The sequence below is a fragment of the Pelophylax lessonae genome (genome assembly GCF_965119305.1).
Source record: "Pelophylax lessonae genome assembly, chromosome: 3".
Lineage (NCBI taxonomy): Eukaryota > Metazoa > Chordata > Amphibia > Anura > Ranidae > Pelophylax > Pelophylax lessonae.
The window spans coordinates 93,619,649-93,641,728 of NC_138770.1; the positions used below are offsets into that span (position 1 = coordinate 93,619,649).

The following is a 22,080-nucleotide window of genomic DNA, read 5'->3' on the forward strand; positions in this document are numbered from 1 at the left end:
TTCCTGGAGGCAGTGCTTTAGTTGCTTGCACTGCATCCAGGTGACCCTTGGTGGCCATCTTGGGTCAGCAGAGTTTTTTTAAGTCCCTGTTCCCCAGGTTTTGGCACACATTCACATGTGGGTAGTATAGGGACAGGGCTCCTGTCTGCCAGGGACAGTATTAGTGGCAGGGAAAGCCTTCAGATTGGAAGGGAAAACTTAGGGCTTTCAAGTTCCTTAGATATTTTCCTGTTTGGGTGCGAGAAGACCAGGCCACATTCTCCCCCTCCAGGCAGATGCTGTCAGTTCAGCTGATACCTGCTTCATTACACATTGTTGGCATTGGTGAATGCTTCTGGCTGAGCCCTTTCCTACTGGGTTTGTTTTGAACTGTTTTGCCTTTACTGCAAGTTCTGCCTTAACTGCAATACCAGTTCGTCCTTTGCCACAATACAAGTTCTACTGATTGCACCTGGACTGTGTGAATGTTATTATCCTCATGCAACGCTACACCCACCTACATACTTTAAACTGACCCAACTCCTAAATTTAACTCTACACTTGGACCTAACTGCCAAACCTAACCTTTAGCCTCAAATAAACCCTCAAAACTAACTCCTAAATCTAAACCTATACCTAAACGAAACTCTCTAAACTTAACCCTTCACCTCAACTGAACGCCTAAAACGAACTCCTAACCTTACATAGCCCCTAATCCTAACCCTTAAACACACCTTCTAACCTTATCCTAATCTTTAAGCCAAACCTAACCCTTAGAGAGACTCTCTCAGAAACAGTGAGGAGGGGGAAGCTGTAAATACTGAGTAGAGCTACCCCCAGATGGGCTGAAGTAGCTTTAACAGGGTCTTTTCCAAACAGTACAGAAGCAGCCAGGCGCGCAGCAACAGTCTATTCACTCCAGCTAATTGAACAGTCTAGGGGTTGTCTTTTCAATATTTATTGCTTGTAGAAACTTGGGATGGGATTCAGGGTGATGCAGGATACTCCAAAAAATGGAATGTAATGCTAACAGAGGAGACTTCTAACTTGGCCGCAGTGGCACTGATATAGAAAACTTGAATAGTCCACCGTTCACGATTGGGGACCATGAAGCAGATAAGAACAAATAAAAGTAGACTTAAAGAGTCCACGTTTCATACCTGGGGACCATGAAGCAAGGCTTTGGCACAAGACCAGAGGCTCTACTCTCAGGATCCTTAGCATGCAATCAGTCCATTGGTGCAGCGAAACAGCTTATGGATCTCTCTCCACAGGGAAAAGGCCATCTCCTCAAGGCTCAGGCTATTTAATAGCAGCCCAACCAACATCTGGGCACACTTCCCCAGGGGCTGGCTAGGCCCAACTGAATATGCAGGCTGGTTGTCTAAATTATACCTCCCTAAGCTCTATAAACTTTTCCTAGAAGCAGGGAAAAGCAAACCTTTGAAGCCCTTAAAGACCAGACTAAATGTTAAAAATTCTGTATATGGCCCTACAGTACAGTCAGACAGTGCCCAGTCCGCACGGGCACTGCTGCTTAGCTGCAGACAGGAAACTTTTATTATAGAAAAAAGACATGGAGCATACAATAGATGCAGCTACAAACGTATAAACACTGCCATCTACAGACTGATGTAATTGTTGTACAAAATACATGAACAATGTATTCCAACACTAAACAATCACTTCTCCCCTGATTCCAGAATGAGGCAAAAATTAAATTTACCTAGCAGCCTACCTATGTGTAGGCACCTAGTAAAGTGCAGTAGCCTCCCAAACCCTCCTTTCCTGGCTAAGCATTTGACAAGAAGTATTACTGCATATACAGTATCTCACAAAAGTGAGTACACCCCTCACATTTTTTGTAAATATTGTATTATATCTTCTCATGTGACAACACTTAAGAGATGACACTTTGCTACAATGTAAAGTAGTGAGTGTACAACTTGTATAACAGTGTATATTTGCTGTCCCCTCAAAATAACTCAACACACAGCCATTAATGTCTAAACAGCCAGCAACAAAAGTGAGTACATCCCTAAGTGAAAATGTCCAAACTGGGCCCAAAGTCTCAAATTTTGTGTGGCCACCATTATTTTCCAGCACTGTCTTAACCCTCTTGGGCATGGAGTTTACCAGAGCTTCATAGGTTGCCACTGGAGTCCTCTTCCACTCCGCCATGACAACATCATGGAGCTGGTGGATGTTAGAGACTTTGCGCTCCTCCAACTTCCATTTGAGGATGCCCCACAGATTCTCAATAGGGTTTAGGTCTGAAGAAATGCTTGGCCAGTCCATCACCTTTACCCTCAACTTCTTTAGCAAGGCAGTGGTCGTCTTGGAGGTGTGGTTGGGGTCGTTATCATGTTGAAATATTGTCCTGTGGCCCAGTCTCCAAAGGGAGGGGATCATGTTCTGCTTCAGTATATGACAGTACATGCTGGCATTTATGGTTCCCTCAATGAACTGTAGCTCCCCGGTGCAGGCAGCACTCATGCAGCCCCAGACCATAACACTCCCACCACCATGCTTGACTGTAGGCAAGACACACTTGTCTTTATGTCCCTCACCTGGTTGCCTCCACACACGCTAGACACCATCTCAACCAAATGAGTTTATCTTGGTCTCATCGAACCACAGGACATGGTTCCAGTAATCCATGTCCATAGTCTGCTTGTCTTCAGCAAACTGTTTGCAGGCTTTCTTGTGCATCATCTGTAGAAGAGGCTTCCTTCTAGGATGACAGCCATGCAGACCAATTTGATGCAGTGTGCGGCGTATGGTCTGAGCACTGACAGGTTGACCCCCCCACCCCTTCAACCTCTGCAACAATGCTGGCAGCACTCTTACCTCTATTTTCCAAAGACAACCTCGGGATGTGACGCTGAGCATGTGCACTCAACTTCTTTGGTCGACCATGGCGAGGCCTGTTCTGAGTGGAACATAAAACATATATACAGGCGCATTAGTCATACCATTAGCCAGAGTCCATATGGATCAGATCCAGTCACTGAGTGAGGATGGAAGGGAAATAGAGTCCACAAATTAGGGCAGCCTTCAAGAAACCAAAGCCAGGGGTTCCACAGGGCTACAAACAAAGACAAAAACAGAGGCGCCTCTAAGTGTAGACTATAGACACATTTATTATTAAAAATATGCACTCACATCAGAATAAATGCTCATATAAGAAAACCCATTCCGATGGTTCCGAGATGAGGTATGTGGTGGACGTGATCATCCGGTCTGTGTAGCCGTCCTACTGGGATAGAGACCTCCTCGCTGTGGCCGGCAGTGCAGCGGAGCTGAAGACAGGAAGAGAGGCTCGTAATCCGTCAGTGGAAGCGAGGCTTGGTTCACCGTCGGATAAGAGACATTACTCTAATGTCTCTTAATATGTCTCTTAATATGCAGCCCGTTGGTCCACCTAGATACTCCCTCCCCTTTTATTTGTGTCTTTAAATGGACTCCTCCTGCCTTGTATGTCTCTTCCCTGCTTTGAAGAAGGAGCGCGGCTGCCTCCCCCCGGCGGTACGCACGCGCGGAAACGCGTCGCACCTCTTATGACGTCATCTCTATCTGACGGTGAACCAAGCCTCGCTTCCACTGACGGATTTACGAGCCTCTCTTCCTGTCTTCAGCTCCGCTGCACTGCCAGCCACAGCGAGGAGGTCTCTATCCCAGTAGGATGGCTACACAGACCGGATGATCACGTCCACCACATACCTCATCTCGGAACCATCGGAATGGGTTTTCTTATATGAGCATTTATTCTGATGTGAGTGCATATTTTTAATAATAAATGTGTCTATAGTCTGCACTTAGAGGCGCCTCTGTTTTTGTCTCTGTTCTGAGTGGAACCTGTCCTGTTAAACCACTGTATGGTCTTGGCCACCATGCTGCAGCTCAGTTTCAGGGTCTTGGAAAACTTCTTATAGCCTAGGCCATCTTTATGTAGAGCACCAATTCTTCTTTTCAGATGCTCAGAGAGTTCTTTGTCATGAGGTGCCATGTTGAACTTCCTGTGTGAGAGAGTAAGAGCGATAACACCAAATTTAACACACCTGCTTTCCATTCACACCTGGGACCTTGTAACACTAACGAGTCACATGACACTGGGAGGGAAAATGGCTAATTGGACCCAATTTGGACATTTTCACTTAGGGGTGTACTCACTTTTGTTGCCAGTGGTTTAGCCATTAATGGCTGTGTGTTGAGTTATTTTGGGGGGACAGCAAATTTACACTGTTATACAAGCTGTATACGCACTACTTTACATTGTAGCAAAGTGAAATTTCTTCAGTGTTGTCACATGAAAAGATATAATAACATATTTACAAAAATGTGAGGGGTGTACTCACTTTTGTGAGATACTGTATGTGAAGCTGCACCAAGGCCCCTCTGTGAAGTTAGGCCCCTAACTTTAGTTTAACAAAGCTCCCAACTTGGAGCATACAGTATATAGTAATGAATATATTGAGCCTGGAGGTATGCCATTGCTCTTTTGTTTTTATGTATACAGTTGGTAAGTGTGCTTTATTGTATTGTTCTGTAAAATGCCCTTTCCATGTGAAACTAAAACGTTTGTTATAAATTAATTAGAGCGGTTGCCATCTTTGGCATGGTGACTGCTCAATAGCGGTGGCCTCTCCCCGGCATGGCATGCTTAACCATCCATGGTCCCTTACTGCCTACCCACAGTGGGGGTCTTCAACTGCAATTGAGCTTTACTGGGATACTGGTGCATCTCTGCACCTTTAAGAAGGAATGTGTGTGCACTTACACAGCCACATGTTCTCTCTGCCATCCCCTATTCTAAATAATACATAGGACATATCAAACACCCAACATCAACCAGCTAGATAATAAAGGGGACCTTCTGTATTAAATTACAGAAGAGGTCATTGTAAGCCTTTAATATTTGGAGGCCCAAGGATAAAGGTATATACTCTCCAAAGCCTTGTACACGCGATCAGATTATTGGACACATTTTCATCCATTTTTTGGTTGCATGCTTGTCTCATATCGAAAGTAAAGAGGTTACTTTCATATGAAAATTCTCGTATGACAGAATTCAACTTCAGAAGTGATGTAATGTGTTAAATTGTTTTGTATTTATTCTTTCGTTTCCAAGCATGCGTAGTCTTGCTTTTACGATTTATTTTGAATGAAAATTGTACTAATTAAACAAAAAATCGGACGTTGTATTCACTTATGATAAAAATTTTATAGCCTGTACATTTAGTTTTTGTCGTACGAAAATTCACAATCAGCTGTCGAAAGCACTATACTAAGGATCCGAAAATCGGCAGATCGTTCGTCAGACGAAATATTACTTCTGATTTTCTTATCTTGTGCATGGGCCTTAGGTTCAGGAAGCTTACATCCCTATGATATACATCATATAGCCAAAGATTTATGCACAGCTGAACATCATATCCATTTCCAAAACGTTAGGCATAAATAAGGAGCTGGCCTCAAATGCAGCTATAATAGGGTAAGGCTTTCAACAGATTTGGTCTGCGAAAATTGGTGCATAACTTAACCAAAAGAGCATTTGCAAGGTCAGGCACTGATGTTGGATAAGAAGACCTAGCTTCCAATCAGGTGTTCAGTAGGGTTGAGGTCAGAGTTCTGTTCAGATCACTTCTGTTCCTCAACATCAAACTTTTCACAAAATTTCTTGATAGAACTGGCATTATGCATAGGTTTGTTACCTGTCATGCTCAAACAGAAAATGGTCTTTACCAAACTGTTGGAAAGTGCACAATTGCCTAAATTGTATTTGTACCATATGGCATTAACAGTACTGTTCACTGAAGACACCTGGGCTCAGAAATTTGGAGGGGTGCCCATATACTCTAAATCAGGGCATGTCCCACCTGCGGCCCAACATGTCTATGAATGCGGCCCAACAAAAAATCGTAAACTCACTTTAAAATGTTGATTTTTTTTTTTTCGGGGGGGGGAGGGACTTTTTGTAAAAATGCATTTACACTTAGGGAACACATGTGGCCAAAAAAATGTTATAGTGTCTCTTTACTGAAATTATATACGTTTTATCTTCCGAAAGAAAAATGTTCCTCCCTTCACAATCAAGCCTTAAGCCCCATACACATGCGTCGATAATTGGCCATGAATTTTCGGCCAACGTCCGATTGGCCGATTTTCGGCTTGTTAGTATGATGCTTCCGACAACCGACTCCGACTTTTCGGCCGAAAAAAATCTGGTGTGCAGACTATAAAATTTTTGTTGGCCATCAACACAACGGACGATTTTCCGTCAGTCAGTACAGATTTCGGCAGACAAAAATCTGATGAGCAAGACTGGGCATGCTCAGAGAAGAAAAAACACACGGAAAGTAAACCAGCACATGACATCACTTCAGAAGTAGATTTTTGTTGGCCGAGAAAATTTGTGTGCAGTCTAGGCACATTCCAACCAACAAAACACCACTCTGGACAAAAGTCGGACGATCGGTCGGCCAATAATCGTTGCGTGTGTACGAGGCATTATTAAGGTCATCAGTTTTTGGCACCACCTATATTTTTGAGCAACAATTTTCAAGGATGAAGCACACAAAGGGCAAAATTAGAGCCAAAATATCTGATGAGCACCTTGAGAATTCATTGAGAATTGCTACTACATGCATTGAACCAGATGTTGGTGTGTTAGTTTATCAACAACAGTGTCAAATACACTAGTTTTATGTTGCCCTCTTTTACTTTTATATTAAAAGTACAGTAAAACCTTGGATTGCGAGCATAATTCGTTCCGGAAGCATGCTTGTAATCCAAAGCACTCTTATATCAAAGCAAATTTCCCCATAAGAAATAATGGAAACTCAGATGATTCGTTCCACAACCATTTATTCATAAGTCCTTCAGTTTATAGTCCATATACAAAGATTATAGCATTGCGATAGGTTATATAACCATAAAATGTCCATCCACAAATAGCCACTTCCAGAAGGGGATAAGAAGCAAAATCCAGTAGGAGCTACAGAGTATCAAAGAGAAGAAAGGCGCCTCTAAGTGTAGCAATATGGTTCCATTTAATGAAGGTACAACATTTAGCAACTCACATGGTTGATGAATAAAACAGGCACATCTAAGTATGCAGGCATCCGGGGTAAAGCTGTCCACATGGACTATCTTCTGCACCGCCGGCTGCCAGTCTGTAATCCTGACCGGGAAGACCACCCTGCAGTAAAGGGATCTAAAAGCGAGGGGCAGCATGGAAGGGATGACGTAGATGGCGGTGCAGAGGATGGTCTATGTGGACAGCTTTAGCCTGGATGCCTGCATACTTAGATGTGCCTGTTCCAATCATCAACCATGCGAGTTGCTAAATGTTGTACCTTCATTAAATGTAACCATATTGCTACACTTAGAGGCGCCTCTCTTCTCTTTTATACTCAGCTGTGACTTGAAGCTACTTGTATATCAAGACATCGCTTGTAAACCAAGTCAAAATTTATTTGAAAATTTTGCTTGTCTTGCAAAGCGCTCTTAAACCAAGTTACTCTCAAACCAAGGTTTTACTGTATTACACTTTTTTTTTTTTTTTTAATAAGTTTTATTACACAGATAGGTACATCATTTACAGTATATCAGTGAATGTTTAACATGTGATCTGCGGTACCTTTTTTGCTCATCAGCTATCCTTATTGTTAGTGTATTTTATGTGTGGCCCAAGACAATTAATCTTCCTTTAATGTGGCCGAGGAGGGTCAAAAGGTTGGACACCCGTATTCTAAATGCAGAGGTTAAAACCCTTAAAAAAAGTATGTGATCTATGGGCAAAGCTACATGGGAGATTTTCCATTACCTCCCCTCCCTCCCTGTTCCCAGCATTGTGCTTATTACTAAATTGCAGGTGTGCTTTAATTTTGTTCACAAGTTTCAATTTTCGGATTTTGTTGCCCTTTTAACAGATATGCACGCTTGTTAATTACGTCTTGTGCTGCTGCAATATGTTTTTATTCATCTCTTCATCGCTCAAATTGAAAGGGTTAATTGATTTTAATTAACTCTCGGAAGTTGCTAATTAGACTTAGCAGGCATTTAATTAGAGTTGTACCAGTTAATGGCTCAGTTGTAACCCTTTTGCTGCCTGACAGTCCGTACAATAAAATGGAACAAACTGCAATGTGTTTCTTCACTTTCAGCCTTTAATTAATTGCTTCCAGTATCTTGCGGTAATTATTACTGTAACTGACTTTCAGAATTGGCTCCAGACCAAGCATGAAACAGAAAACCTGAGTTGAGTTTTAAAAGTGTTGAGTCATATGGGTGGTGGGGGGGGGGGGGGGTTCTCATTTTCCCAAAATGTCAGTGATTTTATGAAATCAATGGGAAAGGTTACATTACGGTTGTCTTTGGTAGTTCTTGATGAGGCAGTGAGCTTTAGGCCGCTTTCACATAGGCTTTCCCATCAGGTCCGCCTGGTCAGTTCTTCAGGCGGACCCGATTGGATGCTCCATGCACCCCTATGGAGCAGTGGATTTCAGCGATGACATGTCCGCTGACACCCGCCGTTATCTGATCCGATCCTGTCCATGAAATCCAGATGGATGGAAACTCTATTTTCCATCCGTCCAGAGGATCGGATCAGATGAAAACTGACAGGCGGTCCGTTTTCATCCGCTCTCCCATAGAGGAGGTTGGGACTTTAAATGAAACCCACGACTGCAATCCAAGAGAAATAAATTAATAAACTCACATAGGTAATTAATATATGTACACATAAAATCATAACACAATATAAATATATAACATCTAATTTAATTCAGCAATATACACGTTTCATCATAACATAGCATTATTAACAAATAATTGCTGGTTATTAACATACGATTAGTACATATATATCGACACATTTGATCAAAACATAGTACGATTGTACATATTGATATCAATGATGACCTAAATATCTCTCTAGTCCAGTGGTTCTCAACTCCGGTCCTCAGGACCCACTAACAGGCCAGATTTTAAGTATCACCTTGGAGAGATGCAGACTAGAATACTGCAATCACTGAGCAGCAAATTATATCACCTGTGATGTATTTCTTTTATCTTGAAACCTGGCCAATTAGTGGGTCCCGAGGCCCGGAGTTGAGAACCACTGCTCTAGTCTAACACCAACATAAAAACATAAGATGAATCATGATTAAAAAATATTAATTCATAAAGGTAGTCTGCTGATAAGCACATGATTGTAGGAACATTGCATCCAAAATAACTCTACGCGTTTCGTGGATATGTCCCCCCAAGGCTGATCTTTCCTGACCATGCCCCATCAGTCAAAGCTCTCTTTCCCAAGAGGATAAAGAGGCCCTCATGAATTCAAATCCACCATTTAAATGTCTCTCAACTCTTCACCAGTCTCAGAGGGTGTAGGTCACTTTAGAGTTTGTCAATTCTCCACTCTATCCTATCACATATCAAACAAGAACAAAGGCCATATTCTACACTTCCATCACCGCAAAGCTTTATTTTCCAAATTAACTACTCACTCAGGAGAAAGGGAGGTTTTCAGCAGGGAGTGAGCAGCCATTGTGGTAAGTCAAGCAATTTACTTTGCTGTGGTTTATGGCTAGAGGGGCCTGTTAAATACAGACAATTGGCTGAGACTATGTCTAAATCCAAAACTTTTTTAGATGGAGTAGGGAGAGCTTGGAAACCCTGAAACCAAATCAGGTTTGTATTGCTGTCTGCAGGGCCAGTACAAAGGGTGAGCAGGAGGGGTGGCTGCCCTGGGCACTGTGGTATCATGTGAGATGGGCAGGCGCCACAAGGAGATGGGGAGGAATTGTGTTGAACGCGGGAATTTGGGGCTGGCAGGTAAATATTGTTCTAGAAGGGGAAATTTGAGGGGGGGGGGGGGTGCTAAGAGTGGGGATTTAGGGGGTTTTGTGTTGGGAGGGGTGATAGGGGGGGGAAAAGATTTGGGCTAGGAGGGGGACTCTAGGGGGAATTTGTGCTGGGGGGCTCTAAAGTGGGGAAAATATATGTACTAGGAGGGAACATTTTAGGGGTAGACTATTTGTGCTAGGAGGGGTGAATTTTTGTTTGGGGGGGGGGCATTTGAGCTGGGGGGAATTCAGGGATGGCGGTGCAAAGATTTGTGCTGAGAGGGGGGATTTCAGCAAGGGGTGGATTTGTACTGGAGGAAGGGGAATTTATGCTTAAGGAGTAGACATGCAGATTAGTGCTGTGTTTTTTTGGGGGGACTTTTGCTGGTACATAATGCTCATAAATTTTGAAGGGGGGGGGGGGCAGTTTGGCATGTTCGCCCTGGGCTCTAGATGACCTGGTCCCAGCACTTGCTGGTACATAATGCTCATAAATTTTGAAGGGGGGCGGGGGCAGTTTGGCATGTTCGCCCTGGGCTCTAGATGACCTGGTCTCAGCACTTGCGGTCTGTGTCTCTGCTGGGGAGATTCACCCTCTGTTTTTCACAGAGACCATGTTCATGGTACCTTAAAGTGAGTTGACTGTTCTAAAAGAGTTTCCTTTACTTTGGAGAGATTACATTTACCTTTCTGTTGGGCCAATAGGATAAGAAGTCAAGGGAGTTTCGCCAAAAGGACACAGATGGCAAAACAGGGGTTTTATCCCATACACAATCTATCCAAAACTAATAAAAAAAAAAAAGGTTTTGACTTTAAATATACTTGAACCTGGTTTATTTATCAAAATTAAATCTGGCGCTGAGTTATATGTCAAAATTAAATGTATCACTGACTGGTGAAAATTAAAAAATAAGCATACAATTCAATTTGTACCAGTCAGCGCCACATTTCGATATATATTAATTCTGGTAAAGCGCGGGGAGACGTTGAGTAACGTGAGCAGGGGGTTAATATCTACCTTACGCTTGAAACTATAGAATGGTAGCGCAAAGGATTTTCTCTGCTTATACTTGAGCCTTGATGTTCATGTATCTTTTTGTCTTATGTCCACTTTAAATTTCCCAGGTAGGGAAAGGTTTATTTTAAAGATACAGCCTAACTCAACCAAACTAGAGGGGTTCTGCAAATTCTGGTAACACATTTGCCACTTCAAACAAAATAGCCTACACATAGGCTGTATAAAGAGGATTACGGGGGTCTGAAGGCAATAATACCTAATAATCCCACTATGGGGATCCTAGATTGTGCTGCATAAAAACTGATAATAATATGTACTGTACATAAGCATTTCTGAGTCAGGGCCATCACCCCCAGTCCAAGTGCCCTGCCACAGTATTGGTTGGAAAGGGTCTCTTGTTGGCAGGACCAGAACACCACTGTGTGACCTGTTATGAGCCAAGCAAGTGAGATGGATTTGTGTGCTTTCACTTCCAGGCTTTAATTAATTGCTTCCAGCTTCCTGCATAATTATTACTGTAACTGAATATTGGCTTCAGACCAAATATGGCGCAGAGAACCTATAATCAGCTCATGTGCTATATATTTAGAAAGCTGTTTCCTGTAATTATTATATAATATTATAATTTACCTAGGCTCAGGACTGGCCCAAGAGATTGTGCTGCCTGGGCCGAAGAACTAAATGCTGCCCCCTCACCCCCCCCCCCCAAAAAAAAAAAATCACGCCCAACCAAAGGCCCCCACATCCATTATTTTATATAAATATACAATTTAGAAAATATTATATATACAGTTATCTTCTTCCATAACTCATCCAATCCACCAAACACCCACTGTCTGTCCTCAGTCCTCCTGTTACTCCTGTGTCTGCCGCAGCCATCGCTCTAAGATCCAGCCCTCCCTGCGTGAGATGGAGTGCATTGATGTCTGACGTCATTGCGCACACCACGATCATGTGAGGGACGTTCCCCAGATGATATGCTCCGCCTCCTTATACTCATCAGTTTGCGGTACGGGCGGCGGTATGAGATGGGAAAATGCTGCACATAACGACCCAGTGGGACCCATGGTAGGGCCAGCCCTGCCTAGGCTGCATTTATGTTTTATGGTATTTATAGCTAAGCCTTAGCACTTGGTATCCGCCCCAATAATGCATGACACTTCTATCTTGCTAAATGATTTTCTAGATGTTTCTAGACTACACTCCAGACAAACAGATATACGCCAATATAAAATGATGTATTTCTGTCCATTCAGTCCTGAGATTTTCACAGTTCTGCCAGGCAGTGTAGCTCTTGCTGGCAAGGCAGAAGACTTGACTTTTCCCTGCTGCAGTTAAAGCGGTGTTCCAGCCTCCCCTCTCCCCCTCCAAAAATTAAAAGTCAGCAGCTACAAATACTGTAGCTGCTGACTTTTAATATTAGGACACTTATAGGACACTTACCTGTCCTGGAGTCCAGCGATGTCGGCACTGCAGCCGATGTTTCCATCAGCTGTCGGGTGCTGCCGCCGCCATTGCCGGTAAGGGAATCCGGTAGTGAAGTCTTGCGGCTTCACGGGCGAGTACCTAATATGCATGCGCGAAGCGCGCTGCGCATTCGCATTGGCTTGGCAGTGGAGGAAGCAGGAGGGGGCCAAACGTCCGAGGGACAGCACCGCGGCGCCGTCTCCAAGAAGTGGGGAAGGGTACCAAATGTGGCACCGGAGGGGGGGAGAAAATGAGCGGAAGTTTCACTTTTGAGTGGAACTCCACTTTAAGTAACACTTACAGACCTCATCTACCCCTGGACTGTAAATAGGCAGTAAAAGTGGAAGCAGAAGCCTGATGAGCTCACCTTTCTGTCACTCTGTTCTCTCAACCTATCAGCCTGTCACTGGTTGGCAAATGAGAACTTACAGAACAACCTACTTGCTTCTTTAGCTGCTTCTCCCACTCCTTCTCTGATCTCTGCTGTACAGGGGCTCATATCAAACTGAATGTGTCTTATAAAACATACATTTATTTATCCATGAGCCCCCTAAGGCCTAATGATAAAACAAACCTTAATTTAAATGTTAATCGATACCTCCTGTTTTTTTATTATTTAAAGAAAAAAATATATCTTTTTTTATATTTAGCTAGTATTTCCATAATTAAGACACACCTCTGAAAAAAATAAAAATAAATAAATAAAGTCTCCTAATCCTGACGTTCACAATACCGCATACACTATATTACCAAAAGTATTGGGACGCCTGCCTTTACACTTAAATGGCATCCCAGTCTTAGTCTGTAGGGTTCAATATTGAGTTGGCCCACCCTTTGCAGCTATAACAACTTCAACTCTTTTGGGAAGGCTGTCCACAAGGTTTAGGAGTGTGCCTATGGGAATGTTTGACCATTCTTCCAGAAGTGCATTTGAAAGGTCAGACACTGATGTTGGAGGATAGGCCTGGCTCACAGTCTCAGCTCTAATTCATCCCAAAGGAGTTCTATCGGGTTGAGGTCAGGACTCTGTGCAGGCCAGTCAAGTTCCTCCACCGCAAACTCGCTCATCCATGTCTTTATGGACCTTGCTTTGTGCACTGGTCCAAATCATTTGGTGGAGGGGGAATTATGGTGTGGGGTTGTTTTTCAGGGGTTGGGCTTGGCCCCTTAGTTCCAGTGAAGGGAACTCCTAAAGGGAGGTGGCATACCAAGACATTTTGGACAATTTCATGCTTCCAACTTTGTAGGAACAGTTTGGGGATGGCCCCTTCCTGTTCCAACATGACTGCACACCAGTGCACAAAGCAAGGCCCATAAAGACATGGCTGAGCGAGTTTGGGGTTGAGGAACTTGACTGGCCTGCACAGAGTCCTGACCTCAATTCGATAGAACACCTTTGGAGTGAATTAGAACATAGACTGTAAGCCAGGCCTTCCTGTCCAAGATCAGTGCCCGACCTTACTAATGGAAGAATGGTCAAACATTCCCATAGACACACTCCTAAGGCCCCTTTCACACGGGCTTTCCGATCAGTTCCGCATGTCAGTTTTTTCAGGCGGACCTGAGCAAATGCTCCATGCATCCCTATGAGGCAGCGGATGTCAGTGGTGACATCTCTGCTGACACCCGCTGCTATCCGATTTGATCCTGTCCGTGAAATCCAGATGGATAGAAACCCTATTTTCCATCCGCCTGGAGGATCGGATCGGATAGGATTGGATAAAAACAGACAGGCAATACATTTTTATCTGATCTCCCATAGAAGACAGCGGAGATCTGAGAGGGCTGTCTCTGAAAAGTAAGCCGAGACGGAGCTGTCATCCGCCTGCACAGCGGAGATTGTCAGATCGATCCCCGATGAGCAAAATGGAGTCCACTGGGTGGAAAGCCCATGTGAGAGGACCCTAAACCTTGTGGACAGCCTTCCCAGAAGAGTTGAAGCTGGTATAGCTGCCAAGGGTGGGCCAACTCAATATTGAACCCTACGGACTAAGACTGGGATGCCATTTAAGTGTAAAGGCAGGCGTCCCAATACTTTTGGTAATATAGTGTATGTGTATATCATTTATTTTTTCTACCCATAGTAGGGTGAAGTAACAATAGTGCTTGTATGTTTTTTTTTTTATTCTTTTTACCCTACCTAAACATAATGACACGGACACCTAAAACACACTCATCTTTGACCCTGACCTTCATCCCGACACTGACACTAAGGCCCCATTCACACCTCAGCGTTTTGTAGCTCAAAGCTACAAATTCTGGAGGAGAAAAAAAATCAATAATTCTCTATGGAGACGGTTCACATCTCCATTCCAAGTCGCCTGAAGCTCAAAAATGTTCTGGGAACTTTTCTTGTAGCTCAAATTGGGCAGATATGAGCATTTTTGGCATGTTTTTAGTCATATTGAAATGAATGGAAATGTGCCATTCGTGTGTTTTGGTGTGCATTTGCACGTTTTGTCGCACGTTTTTGTGCGAATTTCTGCTTGAATTAAAAAAAATTTAAAAATTAAAATAGTCATATATGAATAAATAAATGTAAAATAAATACACAAATAACTAAAAGCCATCATAAATTGTTAATTAATATGTAATAATACATAATTAATAAATAACCCCCCTCACCTTAAAAAAATTAAATAAATTATTATTAGTAATAATAATAATAAACACACAAACCTGAACAAAAAAAAAATATATTAATAATAATAGCAATAATATTTATTTATTTTGTGTTTGGGTTAGGGTGTTTAGTTATTATTCTTTTATTTTTATTTTGTTAAGGATTAGGGGTTAAGGTTAGGAGTTAATTGCTTGATTATTATTACTTAGTACTCATTTATTGTATTTATTATTTATTTATGATTTTTCTTTATTTGTGTATTTTACATTTATTTATTAATTTATAATTATTATTATTAGTAGTAGTAGTAGTAGTAATAATAACACCCTAATAAAAAAATAAATAACCCTAACTTAACCTTAATAACAGAGGTTGGGGTGGTGTGGAGATCAGGGAGGCTACAGTATGCTTGTACCCAAGCAAAGCGACCCACTTACTTTGAGGGCTCAGCAGATAGTCTCCTGTTGGCCCAATATAGATCAGAGAGCCACCGCAACCAGGGGATACTCTACAGAAAAAAGGGGTAAAAAGGAAACAAAGGAATGTGACCTTGAAGGGGTTGCAAGAAGGGATGCTCAATCTGATCATTTAAAATTGAAATACTTTATTGTTGATTGTAACAAATTACATTTAGTGCACTTCCCACAACGTGAGATAGTGACACCACTGGGAGATCAGACACAGAAAGACTCACAAAAATGACAGCTTAAAACCAACACAGAGACAGACACACACGCGCCACCTGCCACACCACACTACTGGGGAACCACAGACTCAGCCAGTGGCAGTATATGGCCCATTCAGGCCTTATTTACTGCCACAGTGGTTGAGTACATGCCGGCATGTCAGAGATATTAAATAGTATGTATGTGATTGAGATAAAGCCAGCAATACAGTGTGTGGCATGCAAGTCCATGTATGCCAGAATAGTGTTGCAAGTATGGATAATCACATGACTCTCTGCAATTGATCTAGTTTGAATCAAAGAGAGATCGTCTGATTTGAAAACAGCAATGATATCTGGTTATTGGGATTCCAGAGCTAGTTGCTCACAGGGTTTGGAGTATTATTCCAGCAGATATGAATATGCATTCATGTAGATCCCTACAAGTCATTCCATGGCAGTCATTGAGTAGAACAGTGAGATCTCAAAACAGTCTATGGTTATAGATATGTCACAGTGACCAATATATATATGGAAATGAGATTTCACCAGTAAGATCTTGGCAAAATGCCTGCTCATCCGGGGTGGATGGTGGAGGGGGTAAGTACCCAGGCGGAAAGGAGATTTGGCAGGTAAGTACACCCTAGTGTCCACAATGCTGTGGCGGGGAGAGACGCTGTAAACTATGACAGCGAGGGCTCACAACGAGTGAATCTCTATAGTGTAGGTAGGGAAACTGGGCAGTGGTCTGATTGTAATTAACCTGTCTGATAGACTTAGGCAGTTTGCTTACCCTGTCCCCGGAATGTTCCACCGCACAGAGAAACCCGATGGTCACGGCTCTTTCTCTATCCCCTCCGCTGAATCAGAGGCTCCTCCGCTGATACTGTGGGTCTTTTCCGAGAGGACATTTGAACGTTCCCGCGGTCACCAGATTCCTCCTGTATCGTGGGTCCGGTTCGTCACTTCCGCCGGTGATGGTGCAGGCTATAGCCAATCAATGCGGCCACATAGACATGGACTTGTGAGCATTACCCTGTAGGAGATGGGGCAGGGGCGCGTGACGTCAACACGTTTCGCATGCGTGACGCACGCTTCTTCAGGACGTCACTACGTAGGCTGGATTCACTTTTTATAAGTACATCCTAATTGGTAATTACTCACCGCTGATGCGGGAATAGAAATATCTCAGCCTACTTCTGACGGAGCGCCATCTTGTGGTTGTCTTATAGTATTAAGAATAAATTGTTATGGGTTGCATCTAAAAAATATATGCATACATAGCCATGTAGATACATAGATTAATATTTTAAGTGCTGTTTAGTAAAGAAGAAACCTTCATAACGTTTGGCCTCTTCCAAAATAGGACATATAGAAATTGAAGATTCCTAGACATAATATGTTAACCCTCAAGGCCAAAGAAGAGTAGTGTACATTCCTACTGGGGATATTTTTTATTTTTTATAGAAGGAACAATGATCATTTGTAACAATTTTGGAATAGGATTTTTTTGTTTTTATTTTACATATTACACACATATAGGTGATAAAGGTCCTCCGGTATTATTGTAAATTGTTAATAATATGGAACACTTAGGCTAGATGTCAGGACAAGGGGCTACCTCGTTCACAGGTGATAGAGTGGCCCAATGTTCACTAGATTCTGATGGAAGCCTATAGTACCTGGCATTCCTCTATAGCTCAGGTATATTTGTATCTCTATTCTGACACTGTAAAAGTGAAAAGAGAAAAATTTAGACATTATGATATTATTTATTTAACATTGTGTTAATACTACATCGGTTGTCTGTAAACACAGACATGAACGTCGTGAACTGGGCATATTACTACAGCGTTGTCCGGGGACACGAGCATAGTTGTTTTTACCAAGTGGATCTAGGCTAATAGCCAATTTTTAGAGCCTGGAACAGATGTGTGTCTACAGTGGTTAGTGGATTAGCTAGATGCTGGTCTTACACATTACCTATAAGTATACGACCACTATATGAGGGTAGAGGATGGGAAAATATATATAATTTAACCAGATGGACTGTCAGGAATTACGAGACAAATTAAGGTTATGCATAGCTTCCGCAGAGATGTACTTATAAATCTCAGAATGGAAAAATGATAGACATCTCGGGTATATTACGGTCTTAAGAGGGAAAAGTGAGGGTTCAAGGAATACTTTCAGACTCAATTCCGTATTTAGTCCTAAGGGGACTAGGGTCTGCAAACTGAAGATCCATGCTTTTTCCTCCATCAGCAGTACCCTATCATAGTCCCATCTCCTTGCAGAGATGTTTAAAGCCCAGAACCCCTTAATTTTTAGCCCTTTCGGGTTTCCATCATGTCTCTCTGCAAAGTGCAGACCTATTGGAGTTTCCTCTTTCAAAAGTATACTTTTGAGATGCTCGTTAATCCTTACCCTTAATTGCCTTTTAGTCTTTCCCACATAGTACCTGTGACAAGGGCATTCAATCAAGTACAAAAGTCGTGTGGTTGCACAATTGATGAAGGAGTTAATTGTATAAACCACTTCGCCCTTAGAATCGGTATATGTCTGAGCTTTTTCCACATAACCACAGATGTTACAATGCCCACAGGGAAACATACCTTTAATCCGTGGAAGATCAGTTAGCCACTTTTGTTTGGAAGTCCTGGTAAACTCTGAACGCACTTGCTGGTCACCTAAATTGGTTGCTTGTTTGGCCACCATCAGTGGTCTAGGACCAACGATCTTTCTTAGTGGTTCATTTTTTTGCAAAATGTGCCAGTGCTGCTCTAAAACTTTTTTGACTTCCTGCCAATGACTACCAAACTTAGTAATTAGTCTTGGTGGGGCTTTGCACTCCCTCTGATTCCTACCTTTATTTTGAACTAGAAGGTCTTCTCTATTTTGTTGTCCTGCCTTCCGCTTGGCTCTTCTAAGTGTGCAGTGTGAATACCCACGTTCCCTAAATCTCTCATAGAGCTCTTTTGACTCTCTGATGTAGTCCCCGTGGTTAGAGCAGTTACGTTTAAGCCTAATGAATTGGCCTACCGGGATTCCTTGTTTCAAGCTACTGGTGACTATCAGCCCTAAGTAGTGTGTTAGCGGCCGTAGTCTTCCTAAACATGGATGTTTTTAGCCTCCCTTTTTTAAGCTCGATGTTTAGGTCTAGAAAGGAGATAGACTTCTCATCTACATTATAGATGAGGTGTATGTTCCTTTTGTTTAGATTCAACTCAAGTATGAATTCCTCCAACTGGGACAGTGTACCATCCCAAACTAGGAGCACGTCATCTATGTACCTCAGCCAGGTCAGAGCAGGGCTGAGGTACATAGGTGAGGCATACACTGTCTCCTCCTCCCACATGCCTAGATGTAGACAGGCGTAAAATGGTGCCCACGGGGCTCCCACCGCCGTACCCCTTACCTGCTGGTAATAGCTCCCCAGGAATTCATAAGTGTTAGTTCAAGTATTTCAATAAGGAACTCATTTTGTGCCCCCTTCAGCTGGAACTTTTTATCCAGGAAGTGGTACATAGATAGGATCCCCCATTCATGGGGTATAGAGGTATAGAGTGATTCTACATCTATACCTACAAGTAGCACTTGATGTTGAAATTCCAAATCTTTGATCTTGTTCAGGACGTCCCCCGTGTCTCTCACATATGAGGGGAGGTCCAGAACAAGATCCTTGATTAAGGAATCCTGGTATTTCCCGACCCTTTCCAGGGGCCCACCACAGGCTGAAACTATGGGCCGCCCTGGTGGGTCCACCTGGTTTTTGTGGATCTTAGGGATGATGTAAAACGTTGGAAAGTTGTATTCTGTTACCTGTAAGAATTTCCTTTCTTTAGCCGAAATTAGAGATGCTTCATACACGAAGCCAAGTTTTTCATTGATTCTAATAATGAGGTCTGGAAAGGGGTTTTCATCGAGTTTCCTATATGTATCCTTGTCAGAGAGGAGGCGCATAGCTTCTTTCTCATATTTGTCTTCCGACATAAGCACCACATTGCCCCCCTTATCGCTCTTTTTGATTACTAGGCCTTTGGCTTTTCGTAGGTCTCGGAGGGCTCTTCTTTCACTTCGTGAGAGATTGTCAGAGGATGAGGAGCTCCAGTTGATTTGTTTCAAAACTCTAAGACTGCATTCCCACTAGTCCGACTTGGACCGCGACTTGTCAGCCTGACAAGTCGCGGTCCGTCATGCTCCCATTGTGCGGTACAGGAACCGTTCTAATAGGAGCGACACAAGTCGCTCCGACTTAGAAAAAGGGTCCTGTACTACTTCGGGGCGACCTGGAGGCGACTTGCATAGACATTCATTTTATGAAGTCTGTGCAAGTTGCGCCAAAGTCGCGCTGCACGCGACTTCACAGGTCGCCCCCTAAGTCGGAGTGACCTAGTGTGAACCGGCACTTAGCCCTTACCCTAACAAAAAAAAAAAATAATAATAATAATAATAAATGAATAATAAGATTTAAAAAATAAGTAAATAAAAGCTAATGGAATATCTAAAAAAGCTGAAATACCTAGCAATAAATGATGCAGCAGATAATTTTTTTCTTTATTGGTTAATAAAAAAACGCCTAAGCTCAAAAATGCTGTATAAAAACACACAATTTGCGCATAAAACGCGCCAAATAAAAGGCTGAAACGACATTCAAAACAACGCTCAGGTGTGAATGAAGACCAAACCCTGAAATATTTTATTATTATTTTCTTTTACATTTTTTCCTCTGGCTAGGAGAAAAAGATACAATGTATCTTTTTCTCCATGCAGAAGAAGAAAGAGTAAAGGAGAGCTAATCCTACTGGCTCCCAATCTTTAGTACAAGACACAAAACCCCAGTGACAACTTCGTGCTGAGAGCATGCAATGGAGCGGGCTTCAAGCACAAAGGCTGGTGCGCATATAAACGGCATCTCAGAGGGTTCATGAATACAGGACTGCATTGATTTGTGTCTTTGAATTCTGCCTGGATGTAGCAAATCAGCATGTAGCAAATTCTATTAATTTCCTCATTACTGGGAACATTTGCATTTACGAAAAGGCAGAGAAGTGTCTTCCACCATGATTATGCTTCCATAAATGCAACAAGAGGGTAAGACAATCAGTCTAAAATCAGGGTTATAACTGGACTTCCTACAGCCTTCAGTCCTGCAGTGTTAGTTTTCTCTGGTGTCCCTATTACTATGACATTGGCTTCAAACTTCCCTGGGTAACCCAGAAATGATGGGACCAGGGCTGAGTGAAACTAGAAAATGTAGTTTCCTTAGGCTCCATTTACACCTGAGCGTATTGTTTTTAGGCCTTTTTTTTGGCGTTTTTCAGGCGTTTTTTGCAGGGTTTGGTGGCAGGCATTGACAACTAATAAAAGCGCTTGTAATCTGCCAAAAAAGAAGCTCACATACTTTTTTGAGCTTCAGGCGTTTTGCTTCAAGTGACAAAACGCTCATATGTGAACAGGGGCCATTGAAATAATTAGGATTTTGCTTGTTGGGTGTTTTGAGACTTCAGAGATGAGCGTTTTATGAGCTGAAAAATGCTCAGGTGTAAACAGGGCCTTAAAGTCTGTCTTTCAAAAGTCTATGAGGGGTTTACTGTGCATTCTGCACAGAGCTTTTTTTTTTCTTTTAATACATATTGGACATGACAGACCAATTTATCAAACGCTTACCATTCCTCCTCATACCATATAGTTCCTAAAATATTAAGAAAGTCAAAACATGTTGAGCAAATGTTGTCATTTTGGAGAAATGCACCGAAGTCAGTCAATCAATAGGGAAGGAAAAATTAAGATTTTTTTGGTGGTGAAATTGGCTTTAAATGGCTCCTGAGGATTACAGAAGCTTCTTTTAGCTATCCTGAACCAGTTTTTGCACCAAAACAGCTCCTCAATAGTTTCATAACTTAACCTTTTTGTTATCCACAGAAAGAAAAAAGTAATAAAAATAATGGATTTGAAGTATTAAAATAAACTTGTATTTACTATTGGATACTGTACCCTTGCTGTAATAGTTAATATAATTCATTATTTGTATATTCTTTGCTTGGAAATAAAATTGGAAAAATAAATAAATAAATAAATAAATAAAAAAAAATCTGTTAAATTTGATTCCCCAATTTTGCGTAATTCACTACATTCATAACTAGACAGTACAAGAGGTATGCCTCTGCCTGTTCTCTAAAGTGCCAAGTAACTCTGCAATTTACCTGATGGCCAAAGGCATTAACATGTATTATACTGTATTTCCCATCCAAAATCAATATATTAACACTCTTTAGCTCAATATTGTATGTGTTAATAAATACATTTCCTTTCATAGCTACCTGCTGACATTGTGTGCAGCTGCCACCAATCAAACCCAGCTGTCATTGACCGCTTTGGTCACTATCAATCGGAACCAATCAGGGTATTTCCTAATCACTTCATCACTATATCAACAATAGCATTAAAAATATGTAGATATTTAAATATACAA

The 22,080-nt window shown here is 42.1% G+C and overlaps 1 protein-coding gene across 3 annotated transcripts in view; it reads right to left on the reverse strand.

Moving 5' to 3' along the window:
- The window catches only part of PKHD1 (PKHD1 ciliary IPT domain containing fibrocystin/polyductin), a 1,006,139-nt gene that overhangs the window by 769,480 nt on the left and 214,579 nt on the right, over nt 1-22,080 (reverse strand). The window lies entirely within an intron of this gene.